Source organism: Adiantum capillus-veneris, chromosome 4 (genome assembly GCF_014529385.1).
Source record: "Adiantum capillus-veneris isolate H3 chromosome 4, ASM1452938v2, whole genome shotgun sequence".
Lineage (NCBI taxonomy): Eukaryota > Viridiplantae > Streptophyta > Polypodiopsida > Polypodiales > Pteridaceae > Adiantum > Adiantum capillus-veneris.
In genome coordinates, this window is record NC_140934.1 from 90,423,163 (window position 1) to 90,445,070 (window position 21,908).

The 21,908-nt window shown below is 40.3% G+C and overlaps 1 pseudogene; it reads left to right on the forward strand.

Annotated features, from left to right (window-relative positions):
* Positions 1-12,013, forward strand: part of LOC147459579 (uncharacterized) — a 66,626-nt pseudogene extending 54,613 nt beyond the window's left edge.
* The last annotated feature ends 9,895 nt before the right edge of the window (positions 12,014-21,908 follow it).

Below are 21,908 nucleotides of genomic sequence, written 5' to 3' on the forward strand. Positions count from 1 at the left end.
CACGGATTCTAAGTTGATTGTCCTTTCCTCGCTTATAGAGTTGGTTCCCAATTAATTGAAAGTCGCGAGCTTCTAGCTCTATAGCTTTTTTTCGTGCTCTTGTTATGTTCTCAGAAAATGTTCTGGTGGTTAATAAATCAATGGTATATTGACTCCATGCAGGTGCAATGTTTACCTGAAACAATGTCGCGTGATCCACTAGTCGTTTGGCACTACATATAGTACAATTGGTAACATAAGAATGTGTGTACGCATACATAGTTGGCCAATAAACCCCTAACTGTTTCAGTCTCTGGTGTGTTTTCACTGTTGAACAATGAAATGCACAATCCTAGACATGTGCTTCTTCAAGGTACCACTCGAATTGTTCCGGATCTATACATAATCGTAGAAGTTGATCCGATCCTAGATGATACAGCCGTCCTGCTATCAACTGGAATTTTTTTGTTTGTCGAATTGTTTGTTGTTTGGATCTGTATTCCGTATTACCAAACCTACTTCCATAGGAAAGAATGCTAATAATTTCCTAAGACCATTTGGGTATCATTTCAATATTGAAATGATAAGCATCTGGTATGTCATCATCTACTCCTTCAGAAGCTTCCCCATTGTGTATCCTTGAAAGATGGTCCACTCGTAGATGGGTTTTACCCTTTTTGACCACCACTGTGAAATCAAACTCTAGCAATATAATAAACCAGCGTACAATTCTCCCTGTACTGCATGGTTTATTTACCAGATACAAAAGAGCTTGATGATCTGTGAAGAACACAAATTTGTTTGCGAGCAAATAATGCCGAAATTTCTTTACACCATAAATTATTCCTAACCCTTCTCGTTCTGTGGTTGTGTAGTTCTTTTCCGCAGTGTTTAACTGTCGGCTTGCATAACAAACTGGAAAATCCATTGTTCCGTCTCCAGGTTGAGCCAGAATACTCCCGATTGCATATGCAGAAGCATCAATGTGAACATGGAATATCTTTTCCCAATCCGGTGCTTTAAGTACAAGTGTTGATATAAGGTTTTCCTTCAGCTTTTGGAATGAAGTTTCACACTCCTTGGTCCAATCGAAATTTACTAGCAAACGATACAAAGGTTGTGCGATGACCGCATACATGTATATGAATCTTCGATAATATCCGCAGTGTCCCATGAAGGATTGCACTTGTTTCGCGTTAGTGGGCCTGGGTAGGTCTACTATGACTTTGACTTTGTCTAGGTCAGTGGTTATGCCATTTCTTGAGACAATGTGTCCTAAGATGCGGCCTTGCTTAACCATAAAGATACACTTTTCCAAGTTAAGACAGATTCGATATGTTCTGCATTTTTCAAAGACCTTTTGCAAATGGTCAATATGTTCCTCTCGTAGTAGAGAGTGTACACAAAGATCATCTATGTATATTTCTATGAATATTCTTAGGTATTCTTTGAACGCATGCATCATTAATCTTTGGAAGGTAGCTGGGGCATTAGTTAGGCCAAACGGCATAACTTGATATGCATAAATTCCCCATTCTATGGCAAACGCTGTTTTGTGTTGATCCTCCCTTGCAATTGCCAGTTGGTTGTATCCTGAAAACCCGTCCAAAAAGGAATAAGCCGTTTTTCGGCCACCCGCTCAAGCACATGTTGTGTGATTGGCAAGGGATAATTATCCCTTATGGTGGCTGCATTTACCTTTTTGAGGTTTACACACACTCGCAGTTTTCTGTTCTTTTTGGGAACTACCACAATGGGTGACACCCAATCTGTAATTTCAATTTCATAGATGAATTCAACTTCCATCAGCTTGTCAATCTCCTCTTTGATTTGTTTAGCAAATGTGTCATTATATGTATAAGGACGTTGTTTGCTAGGTTTTGCATCCGATTTCAAAGGAATTGTATATTGGCATATCGATGGATCAACTCCTTTGAGGTCTTTATAGGACCATGCAAACAAATCTTTATATTTCTTGAGAACTTGTGTTAGCCGTTCTTCTTCTTCGGGCTCTAAATCGTTTGCTATATAGACCGGCTGAGGCTTCTCACCCGGTTCCGCGAGGTCTATCCTTTTTGCATTTTCAGGCCCATCGTAAGATTCTTGGTTTGTTCTTTCCCTGACTGGTGGATTCATGATTATTTTTCTATTCTGGATGGTAAATTTCCGATAGTGTGATGGTACATTCATGTTTCCCTTCTTTGACTCCCCTTTACCATCACTATCTTCTTCTGTAGTCCATATCTAACGTAAAGACTGTTTCAGTTCTTGGCATTTCTGTTTACGCTCCAGTTTGGTCCACTCTTGGTCTTTTGTTGTTTCTTTTTTTTATTTTTGAGATTTTTGTGATTTTGTTTCTGTTTTAGCTTTTCATTCCTGTTTTATTTCTTCTCGCGTTCTTTCCCTTCGATCTTTTGAGAATCTTCTTGATATTTGATCTTTTACACAATCGTCTGCTTTTACAAGCATCAAATAGTGAGTTTTACCTTTTATCCTGGGCATTAGGTTCTTTTTCGCTTTGTTTCCTGCGCGTTTCCTCCTATAGCGTTCCTGGCGTTTAGGGTGCTGATTAGCAAAATCATAAAACTTGATATTCTCGGTTTCCCTTCCACGCTCGCTTGAGGTGTCTGAACACTCATTATCTGCATCATCATTTACTTCCAGATGTTCAGAGGAGTTATAAAACTCTTCTTTTCCTGGTGGTTCCATAGTCTCATCTTCTCCTGGTATAATGCTTACCATATAGTAGGGTAGCACATCATAGCCATCCTTATCGCAAAATTTTGTTGTTGGACTATCTGTAATGGTACAGACATCCAATGTTGCTAGTATGTGTTCCCATTCTAGAGGTTCCAAGGAATCTTCAGGGAAAGGTTCCAGAATATACTCCTTGTCCTCTATCGCTCTTTCTAAGACTCATTCCTCTCTTCTTAAGCTTCCACAATGTGAAGCTCCGCACATCCATAGCTCTTTTTGTTTCCCTAACCATGCTGGGAGTTCTAATCCTGCTACTGTAGCTGAATCAAACTCCTCCATAGGTGTTTGGTTCACATCTTTGTAACTATGGTCTTTCAGGTGGTATTTTAGTTGTTGTCTCGCCATGTCTGAGGTATATGTGGTCGTAAACCCAATCTTGGACCATCTTCAATTGTCGCATGAATGGTCTTCCCAAAATGATCTCATAATTGTTCTTTTTGTCGAAATCGACTATCGCAAATGTATGCTCATACTCGATCCCGCACGAAGTGACAATCACTTTTTCTAAGAGTCCTAGAGGCTTCTCCATGAACCCGTCTGCCAATTGCAATTTCATTCTTGTAGCTCTTAAAGCTGGTTTTCCCCATTTTTTCTAGATTTCCTTGGTGGCGATAGCAACTCCCGCTCCACTGTCAAGAATAACTTTGGAAACTACTCCTTGGAATTCTACTGGTAGCGTGGTGTTTCCATCTTCTCCCTCGCAATACTCTCCAACCTTGTTTAATGGTATTGGCTTAGTGTTTAGTTGAGGTCTGTCCAACTCTCTGATCCCTTCTTGTAGCCTCAAGGTGGGGTCTTTCACTCCAAATTTTTCTAGGCATTTACCCACTGTGGTCCACATGTTTGGTCGTAACCTTAGGAGTTTGGCTAATGTGATTGTGCATGCCACCTGGGTGGACAATAACTCAATCAATCCTTGTGAATCCATCACTTTGTTAGAAGAAAGTCTTTGAGATGGGATTTCTCTCACTTCAAACTTGGCTTCATACTCTCCTAGGTAAGAGGGTAAAGTTTTCAACGAGTTTGGTTGGCTGTGCCCCGAACTAATTGATCCCTGGTCTCCCCCTTGTGAGTGTATCTCAAAGTTCATTTGTGACCTTGCCTCAAATTCTTCAATAGGAGGTAAGATCACATTCTTCTCTTTTCTCGTGCTATTCATGTGGTTACTCATCCTGTTAGCCTCGTTGGCCTCACGGATTTGCTTCCACAGATCGTCTAGACCATTACAGTCCTTACCCATTTTTGTCAATGTTTTAGGCTGGAACCCGTCACTTGTCTCATCTGTTGTATTTGGCACTATGATAGGCTCTCCTCTGGACTCATAGGCATTCGTGAGTCTTTTCTTTGTTTCTCCTTGTTCCTCTAAAGTTGGTTGGATAGGGGTTGGAGCTGGTACTTCATGCCAATTTACAGGTTTACCAAGCGGGTCTTCCATCAATGATTGAGCTGTTTCAATCATCTTTTTACACATTTCCAACCTTTGTTTTTCTATTTTAGCATATGGATAAGTCATCCACCTTTGCTCCTGGGTTTGGTTCTTTTTTAGTTTGGCTTCATAAGCTTTTAGAAGCGCATCCAATTGCTCATTTACCTTGTCTGCCAGTACAGATCCTCCTGATCCTGCACTTTTGGGCTCTGCCATTTCCTCGGGTGTTATAGTTGCCGTGGTGTGTGAACTTAAGATAGCTAGATCCTCTAACCTCTCTAATCTATCCTTTGTATGTTTTAACTCCTCGGATAGAGCTATTTGCTCTTGTTCTTTCCTGGCTTTCATACGTGCCTTTCTAGCGTTCCAAGTGCTTCTCTGATTTTTCATTTCTGAACTTTGGGCATCGGTTTTTGGCTCTTCAATCATGGGTTCGCTCGTCATTCTTTGAGCTTGGGCTCGTGCCACCGCCTGAATAGGTATGATTGTTTCATTTTCTGACCCTCCACTGGAAGGTACTATTTCTAGCATGTTCAAGGTGGTTTTTGCTCCATTGCTCGGGTTTTTAGGGCAATCGGGAATCAAATGAGTAACTCCACACTCGGTGCAATATGCATTGACTCTAATGATTTCATCATGAGGACAGTCTCTTAGCCAATGGTCTCCACCACACTTGTAGCAAGGTCCCTTGGGTTGTTGAGGTGCTCCTTGAGCTCCCCTTTGTTGGTATGCATATCTCTGTCCGCCCATGTCTCCGTTGGCTATGAACAACAATGTTCGTTCATCTAAGCTATATCTTCCTTCTCCTGTTGCATGTGCAGCTGTTGGTGGTCCTGTACTTCCTATCATGCTCCATGGTTCTGGTGTTGAGGGTTCTTCCGATGGATAATAGACAGAGTTTTCCGCATATCCATTGGGATCTTCATAATATGCATGCATAGGCACCAAAGCCTTATCCTCTGATTTGGTTACGGTTGGTGTGTATCTTATACCGACTGGTTGTAATCCTGGTAGGGGTGGTTGTTGCCCCAACACCGGTTGTGGTCTTTCTACACCTACAGGTCCTAGTAGGTTGCCTGCTTGATACCTAGGCATGGGTGGAACTTGAGGAGAAGCTACCTGAGCTTGGGGAGCGTAAGGTCTCTCTCTCACATATCCCTTGTTATAATAACATTCCTCGGTCCCATGGTTTGTCCATTTTTATTCAATAGCACACCACTTGGGCTGTTTAGCCTACGGTTTGGCGTACAAGTTAATCTTTTTTAGCACTTCATCTACAAGCAGCTTTTGGTTTACAGCTACTTCTCCCTTTGGTGTTGTCTTAGAAGACTTGCTTCCACTTTGTTGTGAAGATGAATCATCGTCAAGGTCCTTGAACTCCCCCTCTTTGTAGACCACACAATTGTCCACAAGGTAAAGAGCCTCCTTGGTCAATTCATTCAACGTCGTGATTCTCTTCATATGTAAGTCTTTCTGGAGATCCACATTCCTTAGTCCTTGGATGAATATAAGCATAAGTCTGGATTGAGTTGGCAGTTCTTCCACAGGATAGAACTTAACATATCTTTTTAGTCTTAGGGCTGCCCTTCGTACAGATTCCCCATCTTTCTGTTTGAATTTATGGATTTGTGAGACGGTATTATGAGCTATCCCCCTTTGTGAGAATTCCTCGATAAAATCGTCAAACACTTCCTCCATAGACTCAAAGTCTCTATGCTCTACAGAGTCAAACCAAGTAGCAGCGTCATCCTTTAGGGTTAGTCCAAACCTTGTAAATTAGGTAGGGAAGTCTAACATCTCTTCAGCTCTAATTACACGCACAAAGGCTTCTACAAGATCTCTTCGATCTCTGTTTCCTGTGTATTTCTTGTTTACCCATTTTTGCACTTGAGAAGGTCTAATTCTACGATGGTCTCCAAACCTCATCATTGGATCTCCACGTCCTAATCGATATACCTCCTCAGGTCTTCTGCAGTAGACTAGTTCCTCTCCCAGTGGTGCTCCTAAGCCATAATTTCTAACAGTTCTCGACAGAGATGGTTCATCTCTTCGAACTCGTTCTATGGGTGGTCCTCCAGGCTCTCTTGACCCTTGACTCTTTGGCTTACTCTCTCCTTGATACCTTGAATAGAGTGGTGGTTCGCGCAAATCCCTTAGCCCTCGTGCGGCTTGATAACCATCTTGGTTTTGGTCTTGCTCCATTGTTGTCGACTGTCGAAGCCATGCCTGCAATGATGGCTGGTTTGCTGGTTGGTTTTGATTGTTGAACGTCTGTGGTCGGGTAGAATGTGAGGTGGCATCATAATCTTATGAAAAGGGATTCATCGACTTGCTAGGGGTGTAGGTGGCTCTTGGCACTTCGTCTGGGGCGTATGTTGATGCTCCTGGAACTGTCGCCTTTTCTACCTTCTCTGGGAGAATACGTTGGTATTCTCGCCCGTATCTATTAACAAAAACTATACCCTTCTCCATAGCAGTTTCATAGGAGAATAAGTAAAGAACCTTGTCTTTGCTCAATTCGTTTAAGTATGGTTCTTTGCTGAGAAAGTGAGCGACTATTCCCTCACTCTCATGCTTGTAGATTCCCACGTTCTCATTACAAGTTAAAACCCTGGTTGTTTTCATATCATACATAAAAATAGCTCTAGGCCGATCAATGTTTGGTGGCGGTTCTTGAGCTTCTGAAACCATTTTCCCTTTCGCCACGTTATCTCCATATCTGTTGTAATCTTCAGGGTTACTAACTATCAGATAGTGGTTCCCCTTTTCGTCTCGGAATCTATCTCCATCATCATAGACTCGAATTATCTCCAATCTCTGAGTCGGCCTCTCTTCGATACAAATGCACTTGCATCCTCGATAGTCAGAATAGACTAGGGCTCCCCTCGAGTTTGTTCCCTCTAAGAAGATCACAGTGAGCTTGGAATCATTCAAAGGATTTAGGGAGGTGCTTCCTCCTGGCATTGGTCCATCATAGGTGAAACCTCCTGGCTGTTGACTACCCATTATGAAGAAAGATTTGGCTGAAGAAGTGTCAGTATCACTACCTTCCTCAATAATCGGTGCTAGTGGATCTATGAGTTACACTCTCCTCGGTGGCCCCACTAAGCTACCTTGGTCACCTGCCACCTTATGGTCTCTAAAAATGTATCTTCCTAATCTTAAATTCATCAAACTTATCAATGCAATTTATCACAAATCCAACCACTCACCTCGCAAAGGATCAGTCTACGCACAACTTCTTTCTTTGCTGCTGAATATACCTGTACACAAGCATTTAATTTTGGCAATTGAATCAAAGCATTTATCTGCTAGAGGTTATCTTAATAATGATTGGTATAACTGGAGAGTTAATCTCAACCACTAGTGTATTTTATACATTGTTGATGTTCTGGATTAGGTCTACTAATCTAGAACTGTACTTCCCTCGGATGTTGGTCAATTTATGTGAAAAAATCTGAATTCAGTCTTTGCTCCGTCAAATGGACAAACAAGGTCCAAATTCACTTCTGAAAGAACTTCTGGAACCCTTAAGCCAAATGGAATCTCACTGTCTAAGCCCAGTCAAATTTTCTCTTCAGTAGGCCCCAACAGACATTCTACACATAGGATGTCTCTTGCTTTGTTTTGCCTTGATTTTTGCACTATGGATTCCCCTTGATGTGTTGAGTCCACAGCTGTTTTTACTTTTTGATTTGGACACCTATAAGCTGGTCAATGGATCAGAAATCTGTTTCGACAGCCTGTTGCTGATCTTGATCAGTCTAATCAACTCCAATTTGGACCAAAATTGACTAGGGGGCTTGCCTCGGGCTATACAACACCTTGCTATGCCCACTTTCAGTATCTGGCTTTAATTTCTTACTGTATTTTATACACTGCTGATGTTCTGGATTAGGTCTACTAATCTGGAACTGTACTTCCCTCGGATGTTGGTCAATTTATGTGAAAAAATCTGAATTCGGTCTTTGCTCCGTCAAATGGACAAACAAGGTCCAAATTCACTTCAGAAAGAAGTTTTGGAACCCTTAAGCCAAATGGAATCTCACTGTCTAAGCCCAGTCAAATTTTCTCTTCAGTAGGCCCCAACAGACATCCTACACATAGGATGTCTCTTCCTTTTTTTTACCTGGATTTTTGCACTATGGATTCCCCTTTATATGATGAGTCCACATCTGTTTTTACTTTTTGATTTGGACACCTATAAGCTGGTCAATGGATCAGAAATCTGTTCCGACAGCCTGTTGCTGATCTTGATCAGTCTAATCAACTCCAATTTGGACCAAAATTGACTAGGGGGCTTGCCTCAGGCTATACAACACCTTGCTATGCCCACTGTCAGTATGTGGCTTTAATTTCTTGCTTTAGACATTCTACGCGTAGGATGTCTTTTTCATTAGAATGGCTTCAAATTCAAAACACAGGCTTCCCTTGAGTTTATAATTACTTTGGTATGCTCAAAATTTGGTTTGGAGTGAAAAATCACACAGAAGGCATCCTACGCGTAGGATGTCTTTTTGGCTTGTTTGACCTCAGACTTGACCCACAGCTTCCCCTTGATGTCAGCAACCCAATGGCATGCTTGGATTTTGGTTTGGATTTCAAAAGTCCCCAATTTTAGCTATTCTTGCCTTTTTCAGTCAAAAGTGCTAAAGTCTACTTTGAACCCAATTTTCTCACCCAAATGAGGTGAAACCCCTCTCAGTCACTCAATATATCATGCAAATCATGCTCATACAGCCATCATATGGTTTTGGTCTTAAAATAATGCTTTGGTACAATTTGGGTAGGATGTCTGGCAATTTCAGTCTATCTGGCCTTATCCTCTCAAGAGATGGTCAAATTTCCACTTTCCACTTGAAAATAGGGTAAACCCCACCTTCTGAACACACTGGTCAACTCAAAATCCCAAAATTCCCACCAGATTAGCCTGTAGATACCCTACGCGTAGGATGTCTCCTGGCTTGAAATTAAATTTTTTTCTGACAGAAATGCTCCTAAAGCTCTGCAGCTCTATCAAAAACACTCACAGTAACTTTTGGACTTCACTTCACTTTTCAAACACACTTTTGCGTCATTTACAAACTTGTGATGAATTTACCAAGCAAGTATACATGCATGAAGTGCTCTAGATCCTGAATCATGATGTCCTACTTACTCTACTCCTACTCATCATGTGAAATGGTGATAATGGTGTTTTGGTTTCTTTCTGGCCTCTCTGGACTCTCAAGCTCTCCTCTCACCGCTTCTACCACTCCAACTCCTACTCAAGAACTCAACTAATACCTAAAACTATCTTTGTCTACCTAAATCTACCTAAGTCGAAGGATCTAGGCCAGACACACGCTTCCTAGACTCCCTCTAAGACCTAGAGAGTCCTCCCCCCTCTGATCCTATCTAAATGCAAAACGAGACTCTTGGCAAGCCAAAAATCCCTATCCTCAAGGACTAGTCTCGGTCACCTGCCTAAGGTTTTCGTCCCCGGCAGCGGCGCTAATGTTGGACGTATACGCCGCACGGACGTCAGCAGAGCGAGAACTCACCTAACAAGATTTGTCAACTAAGGACGAAGCTCGACCCACAGGCGCGTGGAAGCAAGTATAAGGTGTCAACCTACACTCGACCAACTCCTAACTAATTCCTACAGAGGTCTCTACCCAATGTCTAAGTCACAACCTTCAAGAGTGCATAAGAGGAAACTTCCTACAATGCTTTCTAGAGCCGAACACCCATCAAACAATCTTGAAACACCACAGAACTTGAAGGAGACCCTACTATTACCAATAGATCGCTCTCCCTAAGGTCTATGAACCAAAACCCCAACCCAAAACACCCGATGCAAAATCACATAGGATGTCTGGCCGAAATTTGCAGATCTCCGTTTTCGAAATCTTAAGTGCCTAATGTGTAGCTCTACTCAATGGGAACGCGTGAATATGCTGCAATGCAAAATCGGACAATGTATGCTCACAGAATCACCAGATGAAGCTTGTAGAAGGAGCTCAAAAAACCGGACCGTACACGTGCAATGTAGGTATCAGTGCGTAGCTTTTGTCGGGGGCAACACGCTGTACTTCTCCGCACTCGATTCCGACCACCGGTGCACATGTAGCGTCAAGATGAAGCTCACACTCTCTCTCGTACACAGTACGCTCACTCACAGACTTCAAAACTTCTTTTTAAAAATGACAAAAGGTTTTTCATTAAGGTCAAAAAGTGGTATATATACCTTACAATTCTCAAATCCTAAAGTTTCAAATCAACCATCTACTCAATCTAACTATCAAAATTGGGATACAATCTGGAAACTTCTGTAAGCCCCAATATTTACAAGGTGAAATGTCGAGTTTTCTCAATAAATGAATAATTACAAAATATGATAATCTGCCGAGAAGTCAGTTTTCGTAGGGTGTGTCCAGCTTCTAACAACTGTCATTGTTTCAAAAGGCTCATGGTGAGAGAAGGCAACGACACAAGAAGACTTGCGCTTGGAGTGTTGATTTATGTGTTGTTGACTTACCACAACTGTATCTATGGTTCCAGGTAATGTTTTTCTTGTTAGGGAGAACTAAATCACGAAGTTGATTGATATTAGTATGCATTCTTGATATGCTTCTTGTATAACCGATTGTAGGGTATGAAGCTATGCCTTCTTGGAATTATATCTATGATGATCATGTACTCTACTTGTTGGGAATTGCGGCAGCTTGTATGGATGACGGTGGATGGACACTTGTTATGTGCTCCACATCCTCTCTCCCCATTGTTGAGCGTATGGTCTCAAAAGTTCACATGGAGGTTCATCTTCGATGGTTGGCTGAGACTACAGAGCCATATGCTTACTCTGGAAAGAGTGATTTTGTGGTGAAGGTGAGTTTGAACAAAAATTGCATAATGTACCTCTTTATAGCGAATATAGATTTTTATACATGTTCCATTTACATTTAATATATTATACATTAAATGATATTTATGTCTTTTTTTTTAAATTTGGCAAGAGAATGCATTTCATGTGCTTCTTTTAAAAAGACCTGGTTGCACACCATTGCTTCATTTTGAAGGAGGCATTGCAATAGGAAAAGAGCTCCAACAAAGTTTGGACTCTTATATCCTTAAACATTTTCTTCCATCATCACAACGCTCTAAACAAGAGGGCAATATTGGAAGTTGGCAAGGAGGAATTGAGAAAAGTCTAGTTTTCATGCTCATGTTTGTAGAGTTTCTAACTACCTCAAATAGCACTGTCTTGGAGCTTGGAGCAGGGACGGGACCAGTTTTAAGAGCATGTCTACATACAAGAAGGTGGTGTCTTGGAATGGAGAATGATCATTCCATTATTGAGAATCATCTTCGACCACTGATAGCTTCTTACTTTGTGGATGTGGGAGCCTCCTCCTCATATGTACCAATGGAGGATGATGATATTGAGCTCTTTGACTTTCAAGTTCCCACAGATTGGTAAGTTCTAACTAAAAACATCATTGAAGTCTCCTTAACAATTCTTTACATGGTTGATATATAGCCTTCGAAATAGGTCTTTGCTATGGCGGCTCTGCGCGACAGAGAAACCCCCTCACCATAGGAGCTCGGCATCGAAGTGGGGCTCGGCCCTGTGTCGAAAAGTGCCCATCTCGGCCATGCGCTCCCATCCAGACCATCTGCGGGCTATTTGGTGGAGGTGAATCTTTTCTCCCTCCCCGTTGCAAGCGGTCCTTCCCACGCTGCTTGGGTCTCGGCCCAGCCTTCCCCGCCTGTCAAGAGGCCGATTCCGCTGCCTACTTGTCGGGCCTTGCCGACAAGGAGTCGGGCCATGCCTTCCTCGCCTATGAAGCTGTCCTTCCCACAGCCTGAGCGCCCTTGAGAGGCCATGTTGAAGTCGATTGAGAGAGAGAGAGGTTGCCTCCTTCTTCAATTGAGAGAGAGAGAGACCTAAAGAGAGAGAACCCTTTCCCCTCCTCCCTGGCTCTCCCCTCCCCCTGAGTATTGATACCAATGTAAGACTAGGGTAACTGAACCTGGGATCCTCCTCCCTACCACCCCTTATATAGGCTAGCTCCTAGCACTTGCCCTAAGCGGACCCCCAGTCCGCACTGGTCTAGCTGACCCTTGGCCTAGGTCCTTGACCCCCTAGGTTGGGCCTTGCCCCGTAGGACCCTTTTCCTGACAGAGAGAAAGAACAACACCATAATATACAAGATCCACGAACAAGAGTATACAAGAATGGAAATAACTCAAGGGGAAAAAATATAGAATGATAAATAGCACCAATGAGTTCATCATCACTAGGACTCATCATCACAATTTTCATTCTCCAGAATGAGCACAAATATCATTGGCAAGATATGTAGCTCCTACTCTACTGCGCACTGCCTCCATGATACTCTCAAGATCATCCGGATGCAAATGCCAATGAGGGGCACTACCTTTCTTTTTGCTGACAATCCTCTCTAGTCATAGCTTCATAGCAAGGACTAGATGGAAGTAGTGTATGGCCACCTTCGGCCACTCATACTGTACAAAATGGATGTAACGCCCACATCCAACCACCTGTTGAAAATAATGCTCTGAAACAACCATACTATGAGCATTATATGCCTCACCATAATCATTCATAGTGGATTCTTGAATCATAAACTTTTCCTTGGTGCATCTAAGAATATAGTAGTCAACTCCCTCCTCATTCGCCTCCTCAGCAATAACTACAAAATTAACTCCCTCTACAAAGCAATCTATAGGTATGAATATTGGTATCATCTCAGTATTGTGTGATGTTTTCTTCAATGTAGCTACTTGATGTGATCATACCTTGTGAGGGTGAAAGAAGTTGGAGTGTCTACGTGACAAACCACTCTGTCATGGTTCAATTTTTCCACTTACCATGTGCGTAGACATCGCAAAAGCATGAGTGGTGCCTAGTAAAGATGGTGGGATCTCTAGCTGGGCAAACGCATGAAATGGTGGTCATTATTTTCTACCTTCCAAGTACTTTCAAGAAAAATGGGCACATGGTAAAATATTTTTTTAAAAGATTAAAAACTATCGAAGATTACATGTGTACATTCCTCTCATCAAGATATTTCTCCTCATATGTGGCACATCATGTACATCTCTATTTTAAACATTTAGTCGAGTGTCCATATGTGTACAAGGTAGTGTCAAAGACACTACTTCTTGACCACCTTTTCATGCTTTCACCCAACTGCGATGCTCTGGATGGTATGCAGCTGGGGTATACTTGGCACAATGTCACAATCCAAGCTAGTGAGAACAATATCTTGGTTATCGACACACCAAAATAACCTCCTCACTAATCTTCCACCGGCTACAGATGAGTCACATGCCATGTGCCACGAGCATCACTCCACAACGTGTTTAGCATCTCTAAATCGACCAATGTCTCGTCAAGGCTGATATCAATAAAGAGCTCATTATCATGCCGTGATACGTGCATAATGTGAAAGTAAAATATCTACCTCACTCTTAATTCTTTTGATATATGGGACCAAATGCTATAATGTACATAGTGTGATATATGCAAAAATGGATGCCACGATTGCAGTTATAAACATACCTTTCTGGGCAGTCAAAACCCTAGACATGGCACTGATGCGTGTTTTATCACATTAAAACATGCCTAATTTTCTTTATAAATGTAAAAATTTCAAGTCTTTGAAAGTGGCTCACTTATTTTTCCTAGAAAGTTCAATATGGGCGATCTCGACGGCCAAAAAAAAGCATGTTCTATGTGTGGCCGTAAAAGACGTGACCAAAGTGTTTGCCAAGTAAAAAAATCAGGTTCAGCATGAAATTTTAGCCTAACAGAACTTTTCCAAAAATTTAGGGATTTTTCCCATCTCGTTTTGGGTATTTTACGGATAATAAGGCATTTTTCAACTGCAATAGCTTCAAGTGGCCATAGAATGGTCAAAATAGCCTAAAAATATCATAAAATAACTCAAAATTCCACGTCAACAATGGTTCCATCCTTGATCAAGCTGAATGTGATGTTTTAGAGCCAAGAATGAGCTCTTTTGTCGACATCTAACAAAGGAGATATGGCAGTTCCAAGCCAAGGTTCTAGTGTAGTCACGTGTTGTTTCCTACATATTTGAGGCTGTGAGGAGGGTTTCCCCTCTTCAAATTATCACTTGGTATTCTCTTTTTAAAAAATTGAAGCTTCCATGAAATGGTCACAACAAAGAATTGAAGCGTTAATCTAGGGTTTTTATCGAGGTGAAAGAGCGCTACATCTATGCAATTGGGAGAGAGGCTACACCAAATCATCACACACACAAGATTTTTGAGTTGATTTTGGTTCTTTTTTAAAGTGAATCTTTCATGGCTAGAGTTTTGGTCCTTTTTAATGTGTCTTTTGATTCAAATCTTCAGCGACTTTCTTGATTTTGTTGTGAACTCTCACCGCCGTCAGAGGCTTGATGCTTTCCTAGCACACTGCGCACTTCTTGACACATTTTTGGTGAACCTGATGTGAAGTAGGCTAGGGTGAGGTCTCAAAAGTTTCATTGAAGGTCTCAATACAGAGCTTTGAAGCTATGGAGCAACAAGAGAAATAGGGGATGCGGTTTGATCAAGTCACGATGCAAATGTTTCAAGCCTTTGTTGTGGTTGATTGTAGTACTTAGCTCAAGTACATTGTCACATCAAGAAGGGAGGAGTATCTCTTGCATGCTTAAGGGATTGAAGTGGTGTTTGCATGCAATTTTACGTATTTTTCTCTACTCTAACTCCAAGGTGTTATATACATTTGCACCGTGATTCATGGCCAGCTACATGTTGAGTTAGTTACACTATGCGTCCAACTATCCATCTTTTATTTCCATGACAAAAGAGTCTTTGTGTTCATGTGTTGCCTTGACTTTCTGGAAAATCCCAACCCTGCAAGGGTTGAGGGTGGAACTAGAGAAGTTTTTACTCTCTATTGATACTTTGGTATACCAAGATATTTATAATACATAAAGAAAATATTCACATGCCAAATTATTCAAGACCATTATTTATGTACTCACATGTATTATTACAAAGGGTCCCGATCTAAAATAGGTGCAACTTGGCGTAACAAGTGTCCATTGTCATAGGTGAAAAATAGGAGCTTTATGACACACATAGCGTCTTAGAGATCGGATTTATATAAAACCAAATGAGAGCCAAACAAAAGAGCTCTTTATGTTTGTGAAAACACCCAATTGTCGCATCACTGGAAAATGTCTAACCTCTTTTTGGTCTTGCACCATACATATCCCCATGCTATTCTTGATCAAATTATCCTATAGTGTCCATGCTTGTGTGTGCATTATCAACGAAATCATTATACATCAATGGTAAATGTTGAAGGAGGGGGTAAATGATTACTTATGTATTCATGTGTGCATAGTCCATATTGTATCATATATTCCCAAGGTATTCACTAAGAGTTACTATATGGTATCACGTACGTACAATAAAGGGGCTTTATAAGTAAAAATAGGCATATTTACAAAGGTGATTCATGTATATAGGGATAAATAAGGTAGCTTTTGTGCACATAGGTGACGTCTCCCTAGTACTACAAGTGAGTCCCAGACACAATAATGTGTGTTTGTATTGATTATCCAACATTAGACTAAATAGTACAATCTAATCAACCATACAATGGAAAAACAAGATAATATATAAAACAATATTTTACTATAGAATAAAATTGCAAAAAAACTTTTGACATAATAACTTTTTTGAATAAGTACAAATCGTTCCCATAACCATACAAAAGAGTTTCATTGTGCTGTCATTAGACACATAACAAACAAAAATTTGCTCGAGCCAATGTGGATCTGATGCTACAGAAGTAGTCTGTAAAGTAATACCAAGGAAAGATCCTCTTACCTATCACCGTCCAAGAAAGAAACACACCAAGCATCCATATCTTGTTAGCATTGTCTTGGGAAGATATGAGTCAACAAGAACTCCTTCCCCTTTTTATCAATGTCGAAGATTATTGCTAAACTAGCACCATGCATACAACTAATAAATATATTTCAATTTAGTTAGTAATACGTATTCCTGGTTTATTCATACGCATGCCCTTTGTATCCGTTTCCATGTTTACTTAAGATGGAATATCTAAAAAAAAATTAATAACTTCTTGTACATATTTGGACCATGTCTTCAAAACTCAAGCTACCTCCATCGAGATCATCAAATGAGATTTCAATCCAACTAACAGAAATTAAACCCAAAAAAAACTCTTATAATCATCAAAGAGAAGGGATATTAATCATGTTCAAGAAGATAGTATTAATGTAGAGACAAGACCAGTCTCATATTATTTAAACAACCTTTCATCACATATACTTCTCCCTTGCTCAAAATAAACCGCTAAATCTTGTTGTATTGAAAAACCAACATTGTAGCTCAACCAACAAGCTTCCATTAACAAATATAAAAGGACTGATCAATTCCTCCACATTAAAAATAAAAATCAAAGTAAGCTAGATCAACATATAATCAAAGTCAGTTCAAACAAATCCGTCCATATGCGTTCAAGGTTTGCACAAGTAGATCAAAATTATCTCCTTTATATGATGCATATCTCCTAAATGTTTTTGATTAACACTCAATGTAACCCGAGGAAAAAATTGTGTTTACATATTATGGTGAAGATTTCAAACAAATAGTAAGATTATAACCTAACAATACTCTCATAGGCATGTCAACAATTCCCTTTTTTTGTTCAAATTATAGTAACCTACTCATGGAAGATTGTAGATATGAGCTATTGAAAAATTGACGAGACTCCCTGAGAAAGCCTCATGTGCATCAAACCCTCAGCATCTATGTGTGTTGAACACTCATTAAGGACGAGTATAATCTTGGAATCTAGGAGCAAATGTGGGCTCAAGGTTTGCGAGAGCAATATAAGGATGTAGGGGAAGGAAGCATGAGAAAAATCCAAGACTTGCAAACAAAGTTGACCAAAGAATCTTTCTCAAGTGTGCATGTTGATAGTACGTCCATGGTTAATTAGGTTTGGGAAGAAGCATGAATCCATATGGGGATTGAATAGGAGTAGCGTAGAGATAGGGAAGAGGAGAATGAATGACCAAGGGGACAAAGAGCGTCGACAGCAGGAAGAGGACCATGACTCGAGATGGGAGTAAAGCATACAAATGGCTTTAATAAGCTATTTTAGAGTGTCCATCTTTGGCTATTAGGTACACCTAAAGGTGCTTAGATTTATAAGGTGTCATCATGTTATAAAAGAAAGATAGAGGAGAAATTCAAAGCTACCACTGGACCAGCATCCCAACTTGAAATAGCCTTGGTGTGGAACATTTATTGTCCACATAGGGGTGTGTGTGTGTGTGTAGGGGGGGGGGGGGGGCTCCCCCACCCCAAAGGAGAGATCCACTTCGTGGAGGATATTCCTCCCACCAAAATGTAACAAATATAACAATATTTATAATTGGAATTGAGAATAATGTCCCGATTTAAAGATCATGATGAAAAGGTGATACTATTATCAAGTATCTAATATAATGTAGCAACAATATTGTACACCACTATTTCTACTTTTACTATGAGTCTAAGCCAAGTACCTTTTTTAACAATCCGAGTATCCACTTAGAAGCATCTATTTAGAATTATTCCACACATTGTGAACAAATATCTATGATCTGTAATGTACCCAACATTTTTTTATAAAAGCATTTTATTTACTTTGCAAATATTTTAGGTTTGCATTTTATTAATTCCAAGAGCATTCTAATGGAACGATCGGATCAAAAATCGGACTTTAGAACTATTAATTGAAAACAATAAGGCTGACGAGAAACTTAAGCCTCAAGACTGTATCTAGAGATAAGAGTTGACTCTTGGGAAAGAAGGAGCAATTTTAGGAAAGGAGGAGTATTTTTAGGAAAGAAAGAAGAGAGAGTTAAGTTTAGAGTTCTTATCTTGGAGCCCAAGCTCCTTCTAAAAGTAGAGAACCGGAATCATGCATCAAAATCCGTGTCCGCAAAAAAAAAGAGCCACGAACGTACTTTCCTTGCTTCTCTCTATTTTTAGCTAGCCTTAAGAGTCTATATAAAGACCCCTCTTCCCTCACTTTCAAGGACACAGACACACACTCTCAGAAGCAGAAGCTCTCTTATCTTGACTTCAGAGTTACCTTCTCTCCCTCAACCTCTCTCCCTCAAGGTCTTACCTTCAAACCATCTCCATCTCCAAGTCTTTCTCTACCATCGTCGTGTTGCCCTTGAAATTCTTGAGTTATCTTTCTCTCTTTTCCTCTTCTCTACATTGATATGATAGCCCTAAAGCGAGTGACTCGAAGCTCAAAGGACGCTCATGTCGCTCCACCTCCAAGGAAGGTGCAGAGGAAGGCATCAACTACTCCAAACGTTGCTCAAGCGGAGGTAGTGGTTGCGAAAGAAGTCGAACTCATCCAACCTCAAACACGGGAGGTAATCAAACATGTCGCTAATGTGGTAATAAAAATTTATAATTCTGCATTGTTATTCATGTTGACTTGGGAAGTTAAGCCTAAGGAACCCCTTAAACTGTCCAAGAAACGTGATTCTATCACAAGAGACAAGCATATGTTTTCACAAATTAGTGAAAGAATTGTTTGATAAATTATCACTGTTTGTTGAATGATTATTGCTTTATTGTTTGATAAGTTATTACTGATTGATATGAAGAATTGGTTTATCATGTTTGAAGAATCATTTAAAGAGAAGAATTGTTGAAAGAATATCTTTTGTTTCTCGCGGGTAGTGAGGTGATTCCACGATTAGTGGAGATTAAGCTGAGGTTATCGACTCTCTTTTGTGCCTCGCGGTTAGCCGGATGCCTGGTGGTTAGCAAGATGCCTCACGATTAGCGGGATGCCTCGCGGGTAGCGAGATGCTTGGCGGTTTACAAGATGCCTCGCAGGTAGAGAGATGCCTCGCGGTTAGCGAGATGGGAAGGTTACGCAATTCACGGTTAACGAATAAATCCTTTGCAAAGGCTTTGTTGGTTAGACAGAGGAAGTCCGCGAGTAGCGGCAAACTTATAAAAAATTAGAAAAGTTCTTTTTGTTGAAATATAGGACTGTCTTCATTAGGCCTTGTTTGAACTGTCTTGGTATTGTTTGAAGGGCTGTATAAAAGAACTTGTGTTTGGAATTAATTAAGGAACACTGTTTGTATATGTAAAATAGTATGGTAGTAATTAGAAAACAAGCTAAAAAGTATGAGTGTGGAGTGGAAAGTGAAAGTTAGCTCAGGTTACCAGTCAAGGATGGGTGGTTTTGATTAGTCGAGAAACTCTCCACTCCCTCTTATTAAGAGAAGTGAAATTGGAGACTCATTGTGCCAAGAGTCGAGATGGCCCAAATCTATGTGACACAAGATTACTATTTAGTTTAGACTAAGTCTCATATCATATTTATGGTTTATGGATGGCGGCCTTGCCTCTTAAACGTGGGAAAAAAGACGTTGTTTAGGATTCTAAATATGTCAATGGGATTTCATCTTTATGTTAGAAAACAGCTTCATTAGAATCCTAGATTTATCAACCTGGCTTGTGGCGTATGACCCTTATAACCACGTAAGGGATGGATAGAGGACTTCCTCTCTTCTGATGCTTGTATCTCTACTTTGTGGAAATAGAGTAGGGTGTCGTCAATGGAAAAGGAGAATAAAGGAAGGCCGTTTATCAAGTTGCTCCAATCTTCGCGGGGTTGGGGACCTCACAATTGGTATCAAAGCTTAGGTTAAAAAGATTTAACTAGCTACTTCAAGCTTCCTCATGTGTATGGTTACTATACCCATTATCCGACTCATAGAGATATTACGCTATGTCGATTGACGTGTATCATAGTTATGATTGAAACCTCTATTATGTTTTCTCATGGAGAGATCTTTTGTAGGCCCCTATATGACGTTTTGATAATTTTACGAATCAAAAAATTGAGTTGTTTTTCTACAAAGAAATTGTTTGACTGGTTAAGCTATGAAAGTGAGCTTCTTTTGTGGATTGAATGAGCCATGACTGGTTAAGTCATGTGATTGGATAACCCATGACTGGTTAAGTCATGTGATTGAGATAATCATGACTGGTTAAGTCATATGATTGAGTTTTGACAGACTGGATAAGTCATGACGACTAGTCCAGTCATGTGACTGAGTTTTGATAGACTGGGTAATTTTAGATTGGTTAAGTCATGTAATTGAGTTCATCGGATAAGTAAGGATTGATTAAGTCATACGATTGAGCTTTTAGTGGTCTGGATAAGTCTAAGTTTAGAAAGTATCCTATTGATTTGAATTATTATAAATATTGATGTACACTCAGGGGATCCTCAAATCACTTCTACATTGAAAAACCCTCAGAACGATGCTTTCTATACGGAGATTCAGGAGCAGAAGTTGTTGCTCAAACAAAGGCAACCACCTTCTTTTAAAGGAGAGGGTGATGATATTGAGAAAGATGCAGAAGTATGGATTGAAGCTATGGATGATTACTTCTCTGCTGCAAGGACCACACCTACAAACCAAGCAATACTAGGGATGTTTCGCCTCTCTGGTGAAGTGAAATTATGGTGGAAACAACATTGTTGTGACATGGGAGTGTTCGAGAACTCCCAGAGTTGGAGGAAAATTAAGCAAGCAGTGAAGGAAAGATATTTATCTCTAGTCCATGAAGCAATAAAGATGAATGAGTTCTTTAGCTTCAAATAATACACTTTATCCTTGGAAGAGTACTACTCAAAGTTTGTAAGACTTAAACGTTACGTACCATCAATGACCATAGAGCAGCAGGTAGCTCGCTTTTGTCAAGGTTTAAGAGAACCAATTAGCTCGCGTTTGGAAGCCATGAAGCTTACCACAATACAAAATGCTTTACTATGAGCTAAACCTTTGATGAAGAAACAAGGGATTACAAGAAGAATTGAACGGAATCAGAGCTTCAAAGATAGTCAGCCACAGAGAGCTTATGCCACTAATGCGCAAGATTCTCAACGCTTGAATGTTCGATGCTTTGAATAGTGGAGAGTTGGGACATTATCAAAACTCTTGTCCACGATTGGCTAATGGAGCAACAGTAGTAGCAAGAGAAGCAGATTAAGGACATCACCCTTTTAAACATAATGATGGTCGCTAGTAATTCGAGTAGGAGTATTCTCGCTTTTTCTCGATATGAGAACATCTCGAATCCCTAAATTGGAAAGATTTTAATGTACCCAAAAAGCATTTTATTTACTTTGCAAATATTTGAGGTTTGCATTTTATTCAATCCAAGAGTATTCTAATGGAACGATCAGATCAAAAATCGAACTTTAGAACTATTAATTATGACCCTTATTCACTTGAAAACAATAAGGTTGATGAGAAACTTAAGGCTCAAGACTGTATCTAGAAATAAGAGTTGACTCTTGGGAAAGAAGGAGCAATTTTAGGAAAGGAGGAGTATTTTTAGAAAAGAAAGAAGAGAGAGTTAAGTTTAGAGTTCTTGTTTTGGAGCCCAAGATTCTTCTAAAATTAGAGAACCGAAATTGTGCATCGGAATCCGTGTCTGCAAAAAAAAAGAGCCGCGAACGTACGCGAACTTATCTTTTCTTGCTTCTCTCTATTCTTAGCTGGCCTTAAGAGCCTATATTAAACCCCTCTCCCCTCACTTTCAAGGACACGGACACACACACTCAGAAGCGGAAGCTCTCTTTCCTTGACTTCGGAGTTACCTTCTCTCCCTCAACCTCTCTCCC